The sequence below is a fragment of the Pyrgilauda ruficollis genome, unplaced genomic scaffold (genome assembly GCF_017590135.1).
Source record: "Pyrgilauda ruficollis isolate IOZ18807 unplaced genomic scaffold, ASM1759013v1 scaffold103, whole genome shotgun sequence".
Lineage (NCBI taxonomy): Eukaryota > Metazoa > Chordata > Aves > Passeriformes > Passeridae > Pyrgilauda > Pyrgilauda ruficollis.
Genome location: NW_024508435.1, coordinates 1,379,627 through 1,395,953, shown reverse-complemented (window position 1 = coordinate 1,395,953; position 16,327 = coordinate 1,379,627).

Genomic DNA, 16,327 nt, shown 5'->3' with positions numbered 1-16,327 from the left:
TACTTAGCAGTAAGGTTCTGCTATATTTTATTTTTTGGACATTGTGGGGTCTTTACCTATGTTTTCCTGAAAAAAATGTATTCTAATGGTTGCAGTGGTCTGATCGTTCATATAAAATTGGGAGCAGCATTCTTCTAAAATTCAGATTTATGACACAAAATAAATTCTGTTTGTGTGCTCTTGCACAGAAAGAGGGACTCTGGCTAATATTGCTGTTATTCTGTGGTTCCCAGTGGATTCTTCTGTAGAAGAAAGGTTTGTGGAGTGATAGTCATGACAGCTACAGAGTGTTCTTGGATAACTCAGAGTTTTGTAGGAAGACCTGTCAGAAGCCAGACAGGTTGAAGTATTTCACAAGCTGTCCATGTTTAGTAGAGAACTCGGGAAGTAGTAGCAATAAAATTTCTAGTTGAGAAAGAGCAACCTGCTGTGTAGTCTCATGGCATTTCAGATCTAATCAAGGAAGAGAGACATTCTTTCCAGTTGTATTTTAAAGAGATGAAAAATCAATAAAATGAGCAGAAAACTCCTTTCTTTTGCACTCTAAATTACCATATACTTTTTGGGGGGGAATATAAGAAGGAGAATGTGCAACTCCATTGTGCGTGTTCAGATTCCAAGAGCAACAGTAGCTCTTTCAGGTACAACACTGAAAGAAGCTGTGCAGAGATACAGACATGGAATTTTTTATTTTGTTTTTCCAGGAGGGTTTTTTTGGAGATGTTTTATCCAGCACCTGACTCAAAGCAACTTCAACCCTGATTCCACTCTGGAGTCCAATGAGGTTGCTCAGGGCCTGGCCCAGTCAAAATCTCCATTGCATATTCCAGCCTCTCTAGATAACCCCATGGCTCATCAGCAACCAGACTGCAGAGGTGGGTGGGAATACTGAGCCTCAAGTGCAAGGCTCTGTGCGCTCCTGTGTTGAGCTTCATGAGGTTTTTCCAGCTTGCCAAGCTCCCTTTGAGTGGCAGTTTTACCCTGCAGCTTTTTAGCCTTTCTCCTGATTTAAATAATTCCATATTTCACCTTTCATTTAAAGCCTTCATAGAATATTTTATGAAGAAGGAACTCGTAAGAAGAGTTCAGGAAATACGGAAAAAGTAAGACAGAAATGTGGCATGAAATGTCCAAGGCGACTGAACTGTGGCAATTGTACTGCATAGTCAAAATGGAAATAAAAACCAGTTTCTTGTGTGTCTTTTGTGGTCACAGATTGTACTAAAAATGAGTATATAGTTTCTGAACTTATGGCTCCTAGGCAAAAACTCAATTCAAATATCACTGCTGAACAGTCAATGTCAAAATGTGCTAGTGAGGAGAAGGACTGTGGAACAGAGATCTATAATAGAAACCTGGGGAGGAACATGAGGACTCAAGTTGTTTAAAAACTGTGTATTTACTGACTTTTAGACATTTATTCTCTAAGTGGCTTATTCATATTTATCACATTCTGTGTCCATGTCAGACTCCACTAATATGAACTTTTTAAATAAAAGAAAATATTTTAAATTTTGGGGTTTTTTTTTTGGATTTTTTTTTTTTTTTTTTTTTTTTTAGATACCCAAGAGTGCCTTAACTGCAGTGCAGCAACTTCAAAAGAGATGATTTTCTCTGGGTGAGTGGCAGGTTTTTTAATATGTCAGGCCTTTTGACATTTTCCTCTAGGGTGAGCAAGGTAAACATGGGGTTTTTTTAATTAAAAATATGATTTTGTATGTAACCCATTACATTTATTTATCAGTATGCTTCTATTTCTACACAGACCTATAAGAAAGTCCTTTCTTTTTAGATTTGATTTTTAAAGCAACTGATAAGTGTTCTTTTTTAGATTCTCTTTTATACAGGACTATTGGAAGGTTTACTACTAATCCAATTAAAAAATAATTAACAAACTAATTAAAAAGCAGTAGTGCTAACAGGCTAATCAAGAGTAAGCTAGTTACATTTAGGATGAAAAACTAAAAAGTAAAAAACCACCAGTTTGATTATTGAATCATTTCAGGTTAAGTTCTCCTGTGATAGATTTGGTAGAAATGCATTGAATACTTAAATGTAAAATTTGAGGTGAAAACCACAGCAACCAAAATAGCCATTAAGCATAACTTTTATGGAAGCTGAAGTACTCTTTAATTTTCTACAGACTTGTATGTAAGTGAATTCTGCCAATCTGTGCTGATAGAAGGAAATGTACTATATTCCACAGCTGAAGTGCTTATGCAAATAGAGGTTGCAATATTGCATCTGGGAGACCTGATATTGCTGCAGGAGTTTTAATATATCACAGTAACACACATGGTCACACACCACACATATTAGGGACCAATGTGTCATTAAAACATAAAAATGCTTGTATTATGATGCATTAATATGCTCTTGAAGAAAAAGAAAACATAGATTCATGGATATTAAATGTAGGAAGGAACATTATCTAATTTATTTTGAACTCTTCAGCATCAGAGGTATTACACTTCACCTACTCCGAGGTCTTTTGCCCAAAAACCAAAGATCTTGATTTGCATTTGTCTCACAGTTAATGTTCACTGCTTACAAACATATACATACACAAGCATATGATTACAGTCTCCAAAATTGCAATCTGAAGCCATTAAGTTTAAAATCACATCAGCTAGTGCCCCTCTGTGAGGCAATCATACATTTCTTTGCATGGTGCTCAGGTGCTTGGTAGACCTTTCTCCAATAAATAAAAAAGAACCTTTCAAAATTTAGTAGTTTCTTATCTTTCACACAGAAGCCTATAAACAGGTTTTGCCCCATGCTTTGGCTGAAAACACCAGAGACTGAGACTTTTTTTCCAATCTAAAAATTTTGTCTATTATTTTTGACTTGTTATTTTCGTAATTTTTCAGCTTTTTTTTTCATTGTGGACATGAGATCAGGATAAAATATTCAAGTATCCATATCTTCAGTGCCACCTAAAGGATTATTACCACCTAACTGCTCCTGCCCATTATTTCTGATTTTAGAAGACTGTAAGATAGCTTTATTTTAATTAATTTTTGTCCATACCTAAGTTTGTTTATCCAATATAATCCCCACAACAGATGTCTGTCCTTAGGAACCTTAGCTGAGTCCCCTGTACCACAGGTAGGACTCCAATTCCCTTTTATTAAGATGAAAAGAACTGCATTTTCTTCTTTTAGAACTGATCTTGCTGTAATGAGCCCAGAGTATCAAGGGTGAAGGGATTTTAAGGAAGACACAGACGCTTTCTGCCAACACTCCAAACACAGACAGCAGCAAAACAGGATCTGTGCAGTGAGAGCAGTAGGGATGTGAGCTCAATGAGCTAATGAACAGTGCTGAGAGTTCAAACACCCTGGTTAGGCTGCCTGCCTTTGAATTGGATACTCAGAGCACAGACAGACCCAGCACAAGCCATATAAATATCACATCAATATCGCCATTGTAATCCAGATCATCCCCTATGAATGCAAGGCACGATTATAATTATTTACCACTCAACCAAACCTTGCCTCAGCCATACATTTGATCAGCAGTGATTTTGTGCTTACATCCAAATCATTGCACAAAATACTGAGATGCATCTGCCCCACAGCCATCACTGTGAACACTGCCCAATGTTTGGAGTGGATGAATCAAGTTACTTAAGAAATATGGACCTATAACTGTATAGAGGTTATAAGCCTATATATGTATTTATATATGGTTGTAAGCATTCTCTAATAGGAAGAGAAGCTTGTAGACAACTATATGTAATTTGCTCAATGCTAAATTCAGACAAATCACATCAAAGAACCCTAATGACACTTTACAAAAAATGTGTTGCCATTTTTGTCATTAAAAGACTGTGAAAAACAGGCTCCCAAACAAAGGACAAAGACACACACTCAGAAAACAGAATTAAAATTCCTGTCCTGAAAGCAACGAAGTCTGCATACGTGGTTATTTACAACTAGCAGCCTGGATTCTGCCATCCATTGGAGAGACTGAAAAGGAAAACATGAGATTATAAAATTCTAAAGATTATATATTCTTTATGATTCCTGTAATTTATAGTCTCGAGCAGTGATTGGATCTTTAGAAGACTGCCAGAATACCATGTACTTTGGTCACTCCTCCCCTCTCCCCCTGGATATTCTTTTCATTGAGATAATTAAAATACTTGTTTACCACTCAGGTCTTCAATTATGGGGTCAGTATCCCCAGCTGGCCACTTAATCCAGTTTTGGGTTTGCTTTTACCAGTAGTACAGCATAAAAGTACCTTTTATGCAGCTGGATCCTGAGTATATTTTTCAGAAAATCAATTAACTATTATTTGCTAATTTCATTACTGCTGTTTAACTGATGACTTTGCAATCCTGTTCTTTACAATATATTAAGAATATGCACCAAAATCAAATCTCTGTCTGCATAAAGAAACCCACTGGCCTGAAATGTAGAAGGAAGAGTAATATGAAATAATAGCTATTTTGTTTATTTTTAGTTGTAGACATTTCTGTCCTTAAGTATCTACTTAAGAACTGTATTTTATCTTCAGATCTACCAGATTTACCACCAATGAAGTATGGGGTAGTTTTCTTAGGGTAGCTCTTCCAGCTTAACTTTTCTTGCACAGGTTTGGATTTTCAGCAGCAGTGGCTATAAGACATGGAAGGATAAGAATATCATTAGCTCAGTAATTCAGATCACATTAGAGTGACCTGGTTGTCCTAATTTTAAAGGTTATTTTAATTTTATGTAAATCTTTAGCTGCCAGTCACAAAAAATCTGCATAATGTGCCTTGCCATTTTAGTTTTACTTGTCATCCACTTTTGTACAGGAACATGAGTTAACTCATTTTTTTGTGTCTTCTGGTGCACCAGTGGTACTTCTGGTATCTCAACTGAAATTTGAAGAACTTAATTAAAACAGAAGAGGCTTTAATTCCCCCTCCTTACAAAACAAAAACTTGTAGTTTTCCATTCTTATTCTTTTTTGTCTGCCAAATAATTTTCAAAATTATGTGCAGCTAGAAGAGAAAAAAGCTGACTGTTTCATATATGGAAAAGAATAATTTGAACCCAAGAAAATATTCAAATGCTTAGGCTAGACTCTGACCCCAATACTCATATTAGTGAAGGGTTATTCACCTTATTAAAACTAATCCCATGTTCATGTCACTACCTGCCCCAGAAGGTATTTCTTTATTTTAATATTTATTATATTCCATATTCTGTCTTTTTAATTAAATTTTATCTTTAATAAATCCCCTTTTGCTTTGTTTCACTCCCTTCTGTGATTCACTAGAGAAGCTGTGTGATAGGGACTTTAATTTCCTGATTGGCTAAGCCTACTGCCTACTCCCAGAACCAATCTCTAAAACTGAGTGACACATTTTTTTACACCACCAGAAATTGAAAGAGAAAATAATCAGCATTAAAAAAACGCTCCCACCTCAACACCAGCAGATTATACCCTCTGCTCTCTGTACTTTCAAGCTATTTTTAATGTTTGATGTTGGCATTGGCCCTGGCTGAAATAAATATCTGAGTACAATCTCTGAAATTACCCGCTACTCTTTTCCCTTTTTGGTAAAATAAAGATTTTCATGGGAAGCCATGCAAATATGAAAAAAAAAAAAAAAAAAAAAAAAAAAAAAAAAAAAAAAAAAAAGCATATGCTTTTTTGGTTTTAAACAGAGGAATGTAAGGAGGCATGGATTTTCACATGATAACGTGCCACATGACAACAGGTATGAGATTCATGGCATCCAGCCTCAGCTATGTAAGAACTATACATCTACTATTAATGAGCCTCCTGATCAATGCAGAGATGGTAATAAAGGGTAAAGAAATAAGGCTGGAAGCCTCTACCAGATAACTGGGACAATCACTGTTTGTAAAACTTCGTCTATCTTCAGTAGTGCTAAATATCCAAAATATTTTCCAGAACGTTAAAAACCTGAAGAATAGAATGACAATTAAATGAAGATCATTACTTTCTGTCATTAGAACAGTAAAATCAAGTATTACATCTTTTTAAAAACCTGAATTCCAAAAACTCCTCTCCAGGTGAGGACATGCACCTCAGATACTCAGACCAATAAATTCACGTTTCTGTCTATACAGCTGAGATCTTTCAGTCAGTTTGAAAGTATCTGAATTTTAGTTGTTCCTGGATTTTAAATGTCCCGAAGCCCACAGCAATTTTCCATAGACTGTGCTTATCTCATTTATTTTCACATCACAGCCTAAATTTGTTAAACCTTCATCTCCTTTCACACCTTTGTTCTGACTAGAACATAGTGATAATGAACTCATCACAACAGCAGCATCATGTTAATCTTTTATCTCTTGCTGTTGATTCTGGACACTACCACTTTATAGTCCTTTTTAGTTTAACTCTCACAATGAGTTTGTTCATTGTTCTCATTTCATGTTCAGCAAGGCTCATCAGGAGATGAAAAAACCTTGAAGCATGAGAAACATTACAGACTGTCAATTAATATCTCATTAATAAAGAAAACAACAACAAAATGAACAAATAAACAAGGAAAATAGGCTAAGTGGAGAGGTGTTAATTGAGGAAGATCTGAAAGGCTTGAAAGATCTAAACATGAAGAATTTAGAAAAGAGTGAGTTTTTCATGTGAATTCATCTGCTTGGAGGCTTGAATTGGTCCTGCATGGCTGTGATGTTGGGAAACAACATGAAGAATACAGGCATGACCAAGAGCAGCAGGATTGGAAAGAAGCAAATGGACAGTCTGGATTCTGGGTTAGGACTGATGGAACAGGCACTTGGTCAAAAAATTTCACATTTTTAGACATCATTAGAAAAAAATATTCCAGTAATTTCCACCAGCTGAACACCAAACCAATGACCTGAGGTAAAGAAAAAAGTACTCAGAATTCAAGATTCCTTTTTTCCTTGAAGGATTGTCTGTGAGTGATGCGTGGCACATCTTGGATCCTTGGAACTCGCAGTCTCCCACAGTGGTCACTAAAAATTTTACATGGTTCTCTTGACCTAACAAAATGTTAAATGATAAAATATATGATCAAAATTAGTAGACCTATTCAGTTGATTTTTTTGGGGTTTGTGGGAGTTTTGGTGGGTTTTTTGTTTGGTTGGTTGTTTGGTAATGACTAGGAGAGTTGAGAATAAAGGAGGGGCAGGGAGGGAGAGACAGAATCCTTCACATGCAAGTCACCTACTAGCCACATCTATATGAAATACAGTTAGGACAACCAGTGATAAATATGAATTCCTGTGTATTAGCTTTCAAGAAACAAGCTGACATCTCCATTGGAGATTACAGGCAAAGAAAGAGTCAAACTAGACCTCTGGCAACTGTATTGTTTACCCTTGTTCAGTTAGCCTAATTACTTAAAATACTTAATTTTCTTTTAAGAAACTTGTTTCACACTGTTGTGTAGGTCTAGCTGTGATTAAACAGAAAAAATAAAACATGAAGATATTTTTCATGCATTATGATTAAGAGAAATTTTATTTTCAGCCTTCTGTATGATTTCTGTTAGCATAACCATCTAGTCATGTGTTATTTTTCCTCCTTATTGTTACTAAGACAAACAAAAAAAGCAAAGATCTTGGGATGTTAGTATTTTTAAAGCTTTTTAAGGGAGCTTTTATAAGATGCAAAAGACTAGCTGACATCGGCACAGAGATGAGAAGAAAAGCATTATTGTTTTTAGAGCTGGTCTCTTGGGTTGGGAATGGGCATTTTAGCTGAATGGAGAAAATCTTGCAGTTCCAGTATCATTCTTTCTCTTTTTGAATATTTTAATTTCTAACACTGCCAAGTTAAACCATTTTATCAAAACTAAGTTGCACAAACTAAAAAAATAAAAGCAAAATGACAGCAAAAGCTAGATCTTCTTTATTAACCACAATGAATAAGGTGTACGGTGTATTTTCCCCAAGACCAATTTATTCTGTGAACCATGCATGCAAGCTATCAAAAGCTGTAAATTAGTGGTCACCTCAGGCATTAGAAATAAGAGCTCCTTTACAGGAGCTCCCATTGAGTCGGTCTTTTTCATCTTTGCTAATTAACACTTTTTTACCATTGCCTTGTAATAAATAATTGAAACTATCATGTAGGACATGATTCAGAAAAGGGAGAGCAACAACTCCAAACTAGATCATTTTCAAAGGAATCTTTCTCCGATTGGCTTCTTCAGTAAAACCTGGAATAATGGAAAATAAACTGCTTTCTGGCTTTAAGAAGTCTTTGAAACTTTCCACTATGTGAACAACTATAAGTTATGCGCATACCAAACATCTTACTTGTGCTGAAACCTAAAGACTTAATTCCCTGAAAAATGCATAAAATACTCACAGCAGCACAGGACCACATCAGTGTACCCTGCAGTGTGTAGGAACGCTGTAGTACCATCAGATCTTCCACACTGAGGAAGAAACTTTTTGCATAAAAAAGAGGGGCTTAATCTTAAAGCTTTTGGATTGTGTGGTTTTGATCCTGAATGAACAATTAGAACCCCAGCCTACCACACAAGCAAGGTTTTGCTCATCTTTCTCAGTAGCTTCTAAAGCATCCCAAATTCATATTAATTCCAAGCTGGCATGAGCTCAAGCAGCACCAAAGGCAGCAGTTATTTGCATATTTTGAGCTACCTGTGGTAAGATGATCCCAAAAGAACATTTTTCAGCCCTGGCTCTCACCTGCACTTTTGTGTGTTTCAAGTAACTGTGTAATAACTAAACACACATCTGCATAGCCCTCATTTGCAAGAAAAAATTCTGCCATCCTGTGATTGTCACTATGAAAACTGGTTTGATTAAGCTGTGTTAAGCAAACATTAAATGTGCCTTTCTCAGGATTGGTTCACACAGCTTCACTGCAAGGAAATGCTCTATGAATAAAGGTAATTACAGAAAAGGAAAACCTAAAGGTAATTTGATAACCCTCTGCAGAACTTAGCAAGGTGTCTAAAAATGAAATGTTGACATTTCTATGGTTACTTTACATATAAAAGAGGTACCTTTCATGAAAAGCAAAGCACTTACTTAACATTCCTCAAAGGTGGAACTGGTATTCTTCATTAGCAAAGTTTCAATTGCCTTTGTCAAGCTTGTCTTCCCAGCAAAGGTCTCTGTCAACTGTGAAATCCACTTAAGGTAATTAGTATTCTGTTAGATGGAACAGTCTGTGAATTAGAACTGTAACAAAAGAGAACGTCTAGTTGTTTCTTCATTATCAAACAAGTGGAGCTTCCATCTCCTGTGGTGGCTGAACCTGACTCTTTTTCTTGACATACAGGCCACACTTAGCATAAGGATTAATAGCCCTGCTCACAAATTCGATTTTCCATTTTACCAGAATGTATATTTCTAGATGTTTCTATTCTAATTCATAACAAGATTAAACCTCATTCATTTTTACAGTGGGGAAACAGTTTCCTTCTAATCAGTGCAGCACTTGAAATTTTTTGCAGATGTTCAGATTTTATTCAAGAATTTCAATATTTTCTTTTGAGTTTTATTTATAATCTTCAGGCTTTTATACATATATATATATATATATATATTTGATTATGTCACAGAAGTAGGGACCATGTACAAATGTACAATGGTTATAGACTTCTGAAACTCTGACATGAGGCAACATCTGAAATGTTCTAACATATTCTTTATTTTTGACATCTGTCACTGACTGTTTGCCGCTTATTGATAGGAATATTTTATATTTTCCAAGTCAAAACCAGGTTATTTTCTAAAAAAAAAAAAAAAAGGGGGGGGGCATACTGAAATAAACCAGGAAGCTTTGCTAGCACCAAACTTGCACAGATTTGGAAAAAAGAATCCCAAGAAGCTATAAGCAGATACAAAATCTGGTCAGTAATATAATCCTGGAAAAGACTGGGTTATTCATTGTAGAGTCAGAGAAGAGATAAGAAGGATCAATTAGCTGAAAATCTTACTATTTGCATGCTAGTGCCAGAAACAGGATGATTCCTCTGTCAGGAATCTGTTACCCCAAAGAGTGGTTCCTTTGCATTCCTCAGCAGCCCAAGGGTGCGTCCCCATCAGGTTTCTGCTATATTACACTTACACATGCAGGCTCTTCTCATTTCCCATGCTAGCTAAATTCAAACTAGAAGGGATGTCTGCACTGTCATCACACCTTCAGTACATTGTGTAGACATAGTTTGAGATTAAAGTGTTTTCTGTTTGTCTTGTAGTGACATGGTTTGACACTGAAGTATGAAATCTCTTCATTGCAACACAAATAAGAGACATTTTTGATGCAGAAAATCTGCTTCAGTCACTAGGAAAGTTTTGTCTACATGAAGGCACTAGTGAGAAACTGGGAAGTGTGTGACTTGAGAAGCAGCAGCTGCTGCAGACTCACTCGCTTTTTGGGAAGTCTTAGCAGCTACTTGCAGCCTCTCTGTGATTTAGCCAAAGGCATTTAGAAAATGTTTTTAATATGTAGCAACAGACACACCAGGGCTTAGAATACATCCATGACCCAAGCCACTCCAGAAAACAGAGTTTAAGGAGAAATTTTTTCTCTTATTATGGATTAAACTCACAAGACCATGAAAACACGGCAAAGTTCTCTACTTTTAAGTACACAACTTTTAAGTGTAAGTATGAAATTTTTAATTTTTAAATTTTGCATTTCAGGTATGATTTAATACCCAAAAAAAACCCCCAAAAACCAACTTATTAAAATAGCAGCCAGTGCTCCTCCAGGCAGGGCTTTCGCATCCCTGTTGTCCTGTGAATGTCCTTCGTACTGCTAAGTCACGCTCTTGCAGGGTACTGCTCAGGGAAGGAATTATTTTGGTCCATCTCGTTTCACGTTGCTGCCCTGTGGCACACTTACTACTGACAGACAGCTTTCACATTTCTGCTGGCATATGCATATAGCCTGCCTTACTATCTTATTTATGTATCTGTTTTAGTTTTAAATATCCCTATGCTTTTTCTTAAGTACCTGCTATCGTTATGAATTGCTCAGGGAGCTTTCCAGAGCCGGGCTAATGGATACACATGTGGTGGGAGAGAAAGAGCAAGAGAGAAGGAGTCCAGCTTGCCATCTTATTTATGTATTTATTTTCTTTTAAACATACCTATATTTTTTCTGAAGTGCCTGGAACAATATCTGCAATAAAAAATATTAATCAATAAATGTGCTCAAATCATTTGGTTCCTTCAGTTCAGTGCTGTGAAACAAATGTGAGAAACTAAATAGACCTTGTAGAGTGCCCTGTAGTTCAATAAATCCAAGGTCTGGCTGATCATGGAGACAAGGTAATTTTCACAATTGACATCTTCAGTACTCTCCCCCCTTTCCTTTTGTCCTCAACTAGAGAATTATGGAACTTTTTTTTTTCCCCTATTCAATTTTTTTTAGCTGTTGGGACATAAAAAAAGAGGAGAAATAGTTAAAAAGAAGTAAATAGAAAAGACTCAAACAGTTTTAAGCCTAGTAGAGTACAAAGAGATTAATTTTTACTGAGTAAAAGAATCTTGGAGAAAGAGGAGAAGAATGAGAAAACACTTAGTAAAAATATCAAGAAAATACTGAGTTCCACAAGAAAACTGGGGGAGAAGAGAGTTATATAAAAAGAAGGAAGTACTAGGCAAAATTAAGTACAGCTGCATGTCTGAAATGTTATTTTCTTTTCTAAGTGTGCTTTCAGTTTTTCTATATACTTTATAAAGTTAAAATCTGATTTAGTATTAGTAACTTTTATTCCTGTAAAACTGGGAAATAATATGAAAGCAATTTCATCTTGTCAAAAGCTGTGAACCAAAGACCAAATAATTTTTTTTTCAAAACCACAACTATACCAAACACCAGTTACTATAAAAAATAAATTATGCTGAGAATTTTCACTGTTTTAGGTTATGAACTTCTTAGCTGCTGAAGTTTCAGACTATTTAATGGAAAACCACTAGTTTCAGGAGATCCTTGTTGCAGGAAAATAAGGAAATTTACATAGACATTGTCTGTTTGGCATCTGCGTGGACTATTAAGAGTCCTGATACAATGGAGAAATTAAAATCTATAAAGCAAAAACTCTAACAAGTGAGAGCTAGAAGTGATTATCAAGTCTAATTTTTATTACTCTTTTTTATATAGCAACTCTGACATCTCTTTAAAGAGTCTGAAGCTGACATTACATGAACTCATAGCTTCTGAAGCATAGTGCCTTTGACAGTAGTTTTTAATTGAGTAATAGAAAGTGAAGACAACTTCTTTTTCTCAAAACATTTATGAATGCCAGCAGGGTGTCTGTGAATTTATGTGAGAAAGAGAACAGGAACGTGTATTTCTCTTATACTTACAAATCTATTTCCACTACAATCATACCTATGTTTTTCCCTGTGTGTCAGCTATGGATATGATTTGTTCAGATTGGTTTCAAGTCTATGATAATAATTTCATATTTTCTTCATGGGGTTTTAGCGCAATACTCTTCAGGAGTCTCAGTCATGGATGTGATCTCTTTGGGCTGAGAAAGTTGCATAAGCCCAGAAGAAATTACAGGGGATCCAAATAATCTGATTTTGTCCACACTTTCTTCTGTCCTTTGTTAAGCACATCTTTAAAAACTGCTTTTATCATTAGGTTTTGGAGTTAGAGTAATCCTTTTCTTTGCTGTGGCCTGATGATTTATTTAGTTTATGAAGGCTCTGCAGTTTCAAATTATATGTATTATTATATTCTTGTTTAAACTGAAGACACTTTTGTTTGCAGAGGTTTTATTAGTAATTGAGTGATTGTACCAGAGACAATATGTTGCACTGGCAAATCTATCTCCAGTATGTTTGCACACAGCTTGATATTCTTCTGCAAGGTTTGTGTTTTAAAGCACTGCAGTCTAGATGCTTAGATTGGTATCACACAAACAAAATGAAGAATGGAAAACCAAAGTGCCTGCTTATCCTCAGGGATGCCAGGACAAATTAGTGAAACAATCTGAAATTATAACAGTGTTTTCTGTGTTATGACAGTCATCGTATTTTAATTCTTTGTAAGCTTCCATTGGGGCATTACCATCCAAATTCTTTGTACTAGCTAATTTGCTTTTGAGGTAAGCCTCCCTTATTCAGCACTTGTTTCGAGTGTGTGCCAGCCTGGTCCCCTGTGGATCAGTGCATCCAGAGAACCTCTCCATTTTCTAAGAGCCTGCCTGAGCTCCCGAGGCACTCCTTTGGCAGCAGCTGATGATGGAGACACTGCAGCCATCCTTGTTCATCCCTGGCTGTGTAGCCACGCTGCAGAGAATAAAGCAACTCTGCACCACTTATGGATTACGCAGGAAAATCATCTGAGAGCTAGTTTTTAGGGGGCTACAGCTGTTCTGTGCTTCCAGCATGAAAAGTGTCTATAGAACATTTGGAGCATGGGGTAGGGGGGATTGTGACTGGTTTTTTTGTATCCTATTCCAAGCTTTGAAGCAATGCTTCTGTTAATACTTGTCACCAACCTGAGCAGCTTCAGACCAAAAATCCAAAGGTAAAAGGATATCTTTCAATCCTAATCCCTGAGTCACTTCTGTTTTCAACTCTTAAAAATACTATGAGTTGTTAAATTGGGCCTTTGGCAAGAATTCTTCAGATTTCATTTCTTCTTTTAATTTAATAATTAAAAAAAAAAAAAAAGAGAAAAAACAGTGAAGAGTCAAAAGAGTCAATTGTGTTTATTTTTAAGATAAAAATGCCATTAATAGTATTCAGGTGGTGTAGATGACACTGTCCTGTATAGACACATCCTGGATCCCCCTCCTCTAAAATAAATATGAGTAAACAAATAAAGCAGCAACACTCAATCTCACTCTGAGATCATGCACTCAGCAACTAATCTGCTCTTGCTAGTTAGAGGAAGAGTTAGTCTCTGCAGACTGAGAAAAGGTGTCATTAGCTCATTTTCATTCCAGGACCAAAACCAAATAAAGCGAGAGCTGAAAACAAACAAAAATGTATTAAGCTGACAAGAAAGTTTCCAGTGGGAAATGAAAGACAACTAGAAACAATGATAATAACATTTTCATGTGCTTTCATTACATGAGCAATTTGGGGGTGTGCTGAACAATTCAGAAATATTTCAAATTGCTGGGTATATGCCATAATTGCTGGTTTACAAATATGTCAGATCCTTTAATATGCAGGCTGCTTTTATCCACTGCAAACAATTCCAGATCAGATGTTTTCCATTCAAAAAAATGGTTTCCTCTTTTCTGTTAGAAGAAAATAGTGCAATACAGAAATAGCATTAATTTTCACAGCTGCACTGATGAGGATTATTGAAGCACAATGTCATCCTGGCATTTATCAATACATAATCTTAACTCCCATGGTGATCTCAATTAGTCTCACTCTACACTAACTCTATAACGTAGAATACACATACTTACAAAACTAAGTATAAATCTCAGTAACTTGAGACAATAGCTGAAATGGACACTTGTAAAGATGATAGAATTAAATAGCAAGTACCTTTCTTTTGGGTTATCCAGTTTAATGTTAATACAAAAAACTGATTTGGAATATTTATTGGTGTTTGTATATATTGTAGCAGTAGGGACCCAATCTGAGGATTTTGCATAATAAGAAATCTCTTTAACTGCCTATTAAAATTAGAACAATTTTTATATCATTGTGACTTTCTAACTTTGAGGTGGTTACTTAGACACCATTATCACTCTTCTTTGTATGGTTTTCCTCAGTCTGGAAGGTGAGAGAGAAGGAGAAAGGGAGAGAAAGGGAAGGGAGTGTGATTAGCATGGTTATACCTTAATTAATGTGCATTGAGCAGGTCTCACTGACTATTCATGAACCCTGCTTGGAACAAGTTATTTTCATGTGTTCCCCACATTCTTCCAAATTCTCATCCACATGAAAACCAAATGTTTCAAGGCGTTGAGAATTCCAGTGGACTATCCACCATCACTGAGCAGCCCTGGCATGTCGTTCAGGCAGTGGCCAGTGGCGTTGGGATTACACAAAACCAATCTCCTGACCCACCTCTATTTAAGAATAAGTTGGTCCAGCTGTGGAACAGCCTCCGAGATTGAGAAGGAACTTCTTTGTGGGGGAAAAAAAAGAGGGAAGATTCACACTCCAAGAGCTTGCCTGCTGCACTACACCAATCAAAGACTGCCCAGGGTGGGTATGAAGTAGCTCTGCAAAGCACAAAGTGAAGGCTTGGCACCAAATATTTTGTTGCTTCTGTGCTTCAGGTGTACTGCAGAATTTGCCCTGGTAACCGTTGCTTACAGCTTGTGAAATGGTAACCAAACCAAGACTGGAACCAGAACATGTGGTCTTGGGATTTCTTGTGTAAAAATCAGGGAACTTTCTGATTCCCTTCATCTCATCACAATCCTATTAAAAAAAAAAAATTGTTAAAAAATTGCTAAAAAAAAGTGTTGGTGCCCCTGATGGATGTGATAAATTAATAGATACTTCTCTGTGAATTGTTATTAGAAATGAGCTTAAACAAGACTCTGGAAATTTTAATTTCTCACATTGTTAAAGTCATATATTGAAGAAAACATGGTGCAATGTCTGAGTAAACATTTCCTATGAAAAGAGCATAAAGAATCATATTTTAATTGGAAAGTCATACCCAGTAAGGGTTTTAGAAATTGAGTAGATTATAAAAACAAAGATTTGTTTGGGCTAGATTGTTTGCAGAAGACTTAAAAAGCAAAGATGTTAGAAAAAAATAATATATTAATATTATTTTACTTCTCTCTTGTGTTCTTTGTAAATAGCCTGGAAGCAGCATCCTCTTAACACAGGCATTTGGTGTAATACAATAACTTTATTAAAATTTATGTTGTTGGTTTAAGGATGTCTGCTCAAACTGCCAAAGCTTCCCACTTGAATCTCTGTCTCTTTATGCTATTTAATGTGACATGATTATCTTAATAAATTTTGAAATTCATATCTGGATATACAATGCACATATTTCTTACATACACAATTTGCATGAGATGGTATTGATATAACTTAATTACAAGTAGAATACTTGAAATGCTTAATATGGCCAGAACTGTCAGTTCTGGCAGTGCTGGAGAACTGCCAAACAGAAACCCCAAATATGCTTAGGACTCCAATATACAGCTTAGGTTTGACTCTTGCTGTAATGACATTTTCCTGTTTACTGTATCATTTTCAAATCTTCCTGCATGGATCTGAGAGGCCCACAAGATTAAGTGAATAAATTCAGAGAAGATTCTCTAGATCTGTGTCTATAAGCAATGTAGCACAAACGACAAAAAGCAGTGAAACTAAGCTTATCAGCATGATACATTCAGGCCACCTAAATAATAAGAAATGTTTTGTAGGCCAAA